The 6,000-nt window shown below is 44.3% G+C and overlaps 1 protein-coding gene across 1 annotated transcript in view; it reads left to right on the top strand.

The window, feature by feature from the left end:
- Positions 1 to 218: 218 nt before the first annotated feature.
- LOC141270529 (uncharacterized) overlaps positions 219 to 6,000 on the top strand; it is a 45,712-nt gene continuing 39,930 nt past the window's right edge. Inside the window, exon 1 of the mRNA XM_073680566.1 lies at positions 219 to 323. The gene's annotated coding sequence lies outside the window, so the exon portion shown is untranslated. The remainder of the gene's footprint in view (positions 324 to 6,000) is intronic.

Raw genomic sequence — 6,000 nt, 5'->3', positions numbered from 1 at the left:
TTAGACCGTTCAGTCATCTGCTATTGTTAGAAACCCTCCTCACCTCTCACCTTTCACCTCAGTTAAACCCACAATCTCATGTAAATAACATCACTCCTCTCCTTTCCTCCAGCACACGGCCCCACTTACAAAACATTACTCACACTTAGTCCTATGTATAAAAAGGAAGAAAACCATAGAACTCCCTTCTACACTCAGCTCCATCGCTCTCTGGTGTGAACTCTGCACTGTGGAGAGGCTCCGCCCCTTCCTGTGACATCATCCCTCACAGACACAGCTCCATTGTAAACAGGACCATCTAGTGTGCGGCTCTGCAGGTGGAGGTATGTGGAGATCCCCCATTACTGGGCGAAGGGGGCATTAACCCCTTCAGCAATTAGACTATTTCGGGACTGGCCTTAGACTGTTACCAGGGTGACTATAGAGGAGCACAGGGATTGGCTGTTACTGCGCCCTCTGCTGTACAGAGAGAATCAGTACAGCAGTGAGTACCTGATACTGGAGGCCGGGAACATATTATTATTATTATTTATTATTGTAGCACCATTTATTCCATGGCGCTTTACATGTGAAGAAGGGGTATAATACAAGAACAATTACAATGATCTTGAACACAATGTGACGGCGACTGGAACAGGAGGAGCGAGGACCCTGCACGTGAGGGCTCACAGTCTACAAGGGATGGGTGAGGATACAGTAGGTGAGGGTAGAGCTGGTCGTGCAGCATTATTTGTGGAGTGGTGGTTACTGCAGGTTGTAGGCTTGTCGGAAGAGGTGGGTCTTCAGGCTCTTTTTGAAGGTTTCCACGGTTGACGAAAGTCTGATGTGTTGGGGTAGAGAGTTCTAGAGTAGGGGGGAAGCACGGGAGAAATCTTGTATGCGATTGTGGGAGGAGGAGATTAGAGGGGAGTAGAGAAGGAGATCTTGTGAGGATCGGAGGTTGCGTGCGGGTATGTATCGGGAGACTAGGTCAGAGATATATGGAGGAGACAGGTTGTGAATGGCTTTGTATGTCATGATTAGGGTTTTGAACTGGAGTCTCTGGGTAATGGGATGCCAGTGAAGAGATTGACAGAGAGGAGAGGCCGGGGAATAGCAGGGGGACAGGTGGATTAGTCGGGCAGCAGAGTTTAGGATGGATTGGAGGGGTGTGAGAGTGTTGGAAGGGAGGCCACAGAGCAGGAGATTGCAGTAGTCAAGGCGGGAGATGATGAGGGCGTGCACTAGTGTTTTTGCACATTCATGGTTGAGGAATGTGCAGATCTGGGAGATATTTTTGAGTTGGAGTCGGCAGGAAGTGGAAAGGGCTTGGATATGTGGTTTGAAGGAGAGTTCAGAGTCCAGGGTTACCCCAAGGCAGCGAGCTTGAGGGACTGGGGAAGTGGGCAGCCATTGACGTTGATAGATAGGTCAGTTGGGGGGGTTGAATGAGATGGCGGAAAGATGATGAATTCTGTTTTGTCCATGTTAAGTTTTAGAAATCTGGCAGAGAAGAAGGATGAAATAGCAGACAGATATTGTGGGATTTTGGTTAGTAAGGAGGTGATATCGGGTCCAGAGAGGTAGATCTGTGTGTCATCAGCATAGAGGTGATAATGAAAGCCATGAGACTCTATGAGCTGTCCCAGGCCTAAGGTGTAGATGGAGAAGAGCAGGGGTCCTAGAACTGAACCTTGGGGGACACCGACAGATAGGGGGTGAGATGAGGAGGTGGTCTGTGAGTGAGAGACACTGAATGTCCTGTCTGTTAGATATGAGGAGATCCAGGATTGGGCCAAGTCTGCTTGTTCAGCGGGTTCCTCACACACAACGTCCCCAGGGCAGCCACTAGGAATTTCAGGGCTCCATACTGGCAAAATTTTCAGGCCCCTTTAAGACTCCACCCCTTGAACCATGTGAACTGGCCCTAATAATTATCCCAAATGTTTATAGAGGATTTGTATTAGGTTACTCGAATATCCCCTTTAAGACAGACAATTGTACCTTATTGCAGACAGGCAGCAGTCAGTAGGGTTGTTCTTAGGCCGGTTTCACATGTCCGTATATTTTTTGTACCGGAAAAAAACAGTACCGGAGGTGTCCGTGTGCCGCAACCATGTGCCACATCAGGATCACGCGTACCGGCGCCTGGGAATCACTGTACAGTTTGCGCTGTTCCCAAGCGCCGGGTGCTGAACACTGCACTCATCATGGTTCCCTGCCGGTGCTGCTATCAGCGCAAGCAGGGACAATGATGAGGGTAGTAGTAGTCTGTATAAAGTGAAAATTTCAATAAAAAGTATTGTTAAAAATAAGAATAAAATAATAAAATCCTTCTACTCACCTGTCCGGAGATGTCACCCACGGTAATCCTCTGACTGCTGGTGTCGGGGAGCTGTGCTGAGCTCAGGAGCGGTGTCCTATCACTCACTGAGCACAGCTCCGGAGCTGCTCGCTGGAGCTGCTCATTCTCCCCGGCGGGGAACATCTCCGGACAGGTGAGTATAAGGACTTTATTATTTTATTCTTTTTTTTTTAACAATACTTTTTATTGAAATTTTCACTTTATACAACTGTACTCCAAGTATTGGACTCTGGATACATTAAGGTACATCTGTCGCAAAGGTAACATCGTTGATCAATAGTATTATTCCGGAATTTTGAATATCATGTTCAGTGAGAAAAAACAAACAAACAAGCAAAACAAACAGAAAACTATTTAACAGAATAATCCCCAACTACCCTCCCTCATCCCAGACATACAGGAGCACCTATGTACAGCGACCTTGTTAGTTCTGTCTTTATTTATTTCAGTGTCTTATAGCTCCTCCCACCTATGCAACACATTCTATAGCTTCCTTCCCTTCCACATTTGGATCAGCAATTTTTAACCTACCCAATGTTCCACTCATGTCTTCTACTATATACCAGCTAGTACACATAAATGGCTTCACAGCTCCTTGAATTTCCTCATTTGTGTAATACTTCAATAGAAAACCCCTCCACTTTGAAATGAGTGCTTTTACATTTTTTTCCCTTCCAGCTTTTCCGGGCGAAACAGAGCTTTCAATTGGGCTATGATTTCGTTCGGACTTGGAATAGAGTCAGACAACCAATGTTTTAGTAAACTTCTTTTAGCTATTAAACACACTGTATGGAACATTGGGGCCAAAACATTCCCACCCTTCTGTTGTGCATTTTCTTCAGTACCCCAAAAATGAAAAAGAAACGGTAGCGGATGTAGATCTATATTGTGGACGCCTAAGTTCTCTAGTATACTTTTGTTATCCATCCAAAATTTTTGCACTTTGGGGCAGCTCCACAGACCATGCAAAAGGTTAGAACTTTTGAGCTTGCACTTTGGGCAGTGTGTCAGGCGGTCTATCATATTTTTGGAAACTGGTATATTAAAGGCTATAATTGCTCTATGCATAATTCTGAATTGCTTGTCTCACCAGGTCTCACTCAATATGTTTTTCCGCACCACCTGCCAACCTAATAGAATTTTTTCCCCAATTTCTACCCCTTCTATTTGACTTTCCCAAGATCCAAATATTTGTTTCGCATCCGCCCTCACAAGGATTTCTTTAATACCTTTATATATTGCAGAAACACTGTGATGCGAACTTTCCCGGTTTAGCAGCAGGGTATCCTTTGCATTCCTTTTTGTTTCTTCCCTGACATTTATCAAGTGAACCGTCATTGTCTTTCTTATCTGTTCAAATTGTAGGTATTGTTGCTTTTTTAGATTAAATTTTGAGATGGTCTCCTCTTCAGATAGACACCTGTTTTCCTTCTCATGTAGTAGGTTAGCTACCTTATGTATCCCCTTTATTTTCCACTCTTGGAAAAGCTTGTTTTCCCCTATTTGTCTTAGTGCTGGATTATCCCACAAACGCAAATCCCTAGATATTCTCCATGATAATTTTAGTCTCTTTCTAATTTCCTTCCATGTTGCTATCGTGTCCCGGTATATTATTGAATTCTTAATTTTGCTAGGTAGTAAATTTAAAGGTGTATGTAGCAGGGCGACTAAGTTCCAGGGCCCTGCATAATGTTTTTCCAGGTTCGTGTCAGAATATTTACTAGTATCTTTCAACCAATTATTTTATTCTTATTCGGCAGGAAACCATGACAAGGGCAGCGTTCAGCACCCGGCGCCTGGGAATAGCGCTAACTGCCAAAGTAGCGCTAACGTGTCACACTGATGACACATGGATGGCATCCGCAAAAAAACAGACATGTTAGCGTGTGGAGCAAACTGTCCATGGAAACACACTGACATGTGCGCAGACCCATATATTTGAATGGGTCTGCGTGTGTCAGTGTCTCCAGTACGTGTGGAAACTGTCACTACATGTACTGGAAACACGAACATGTGAAAGAGCCCTTAGTGGTACTTAGTAGTTTGCAGACAGAGACAGCCTCCAACTTAACACTGCACGAGCAGGGAGACGAGCACAAGAAGAGTAGCGGGTGGATGGGGGAATGGGAGGTCAGGTGGGCGCACACGCACACCTCATCACTTTGTGTCCTGAACTCCTGCATATAATGTGTGGAAAAGGCTCGGGGCGTGCCGGCAGTGTCTGATGTCACTAATGCAGCCGGCCCCCTCTGCTGTGGCCATACAATATAAGTAGCTGCGGCTGTGAGTGGGGCCCCAGGGCTTAATAAAGCAAAGTAAAGTAATTTGTCCCAGCGTGCCATGCAGTCTGCTAGGCCTTTTATACAGTGTCTTGGCCGTGTTGCGCAGCGTGTCTCACCCAGTCCGGGCCACCCCCTCTTTGCTTCTGCTCCCCGATTCCGTATGCCAGTAATGCCCTAGTGGTGGACCTGAACATCCCATTCACACTGTGCAGATTGATAACTTCACCTGTTGTAGGAATAACTGGGAAAAAATGGTCTGACATCGGCCGCGCCGGACAGTAGTCAGAGAGGTCAGCGGTCAGTGTGTGCAACATAAAATAGAGGAGGCTCTATCTCTCCCTTTTCTTTTTCTCTATTTCGTGCTTCCTTTTTCTTTCTCTCATTCTTTCTCTCATTCTTTTATTCTCTCTTTTTCTATCTTTTCTCTCTCTCTTTTTCTCTTGTTTCTCTCTTTTGCCTTTCTTTTTGTCTCCTTTCACTTAAACTTTCTTTTTTTTATTATCTTTTACTCTTTTTCTTACTCTTTCTTTCTTTCTTTCTTTCTTTCTTTCTTTCTTTCTTTCTTTCTTTCTTTCTTTCTTTCTTTCTTTCTTTCTTTCTTTCTCTTCCTAACTCTTGCTTTTTTATTCTTTCTCCTTTACGCTTTTTTTCTCTTGCACCTTCTTTCTTTCCTTCCTTTTTTCTCTCTTTCTCCCCTTCTCTCCCCATTCTTCTCTCTCTCTTTCTCTTTTTTCCTCTTGCATTCTTTCTTTTTTTCTATTAAATGGAGGATGTGTCCTCTCTTTTTATCTCATGGAACAAAATATCTCTCACTCTGCTTCAGAAAAATGGCAGACGCTGGTTCATTCAGCCTTCTTTAATAAACTCTCCCTTTATTTTCTTGACACGACTGACATGTCATCAGCTTACTCTTTTCTCACTTCTTCTGCTCCTCCTAGTTCCTGTTTCATTTTCTGAAGTTGGTGGGAGATGTTGTTTTTTTCCCTCTAAAATGTATTTAAACCACTTAAAGGAGTTGTCCAGGCATAGGATAAAAATCTGCAGTCAGTCTGGGACCACAGAATGCTGAATCCTGACGGCATGCATACGGTTGCATACTTGTGGTACATGCCAACTAGACATGTCCAGCTTTTCTCAATTCACTTTTATGGAGAAAAGCGGAGTGCGTCTAATCGGCTCGAGACGACAAGTATGCAAATGGCATAAATGCATTCACTTGACTGCCCGCTCACACTGAGAATCGTGACAGTCACCTCAGTGCAGTGTGTACAGATATATCCATATGCGTAAAGGGGTTTAGGAAGAAGACAATTAAAATTATTTTCTTCTTCTTAGACTGTATGCATGGCCTTGTGAGGGCTTGGTTTTTGCAGG

This window comes from Phyllobates terribilis, unplaced genomic scaffold, assembly GCF_046119375.1.
Source record: "Phyllobates terribilis strain yellow unplaced genomic scaffold, ASM4611937v1 Scaffold_5__5_contigs__length_657084704, whole genome shotgun sequence".
Classification (NCBI taxonomy): Eukaryota; Metazoa; Chordata; class Amphibia; order Anura; family Dendrobatidae; genus Phyllobates; species Phyllobates terribilis.
This window is presented reverse-complemented; position numbering and strand designations above follow the sequence as displayed.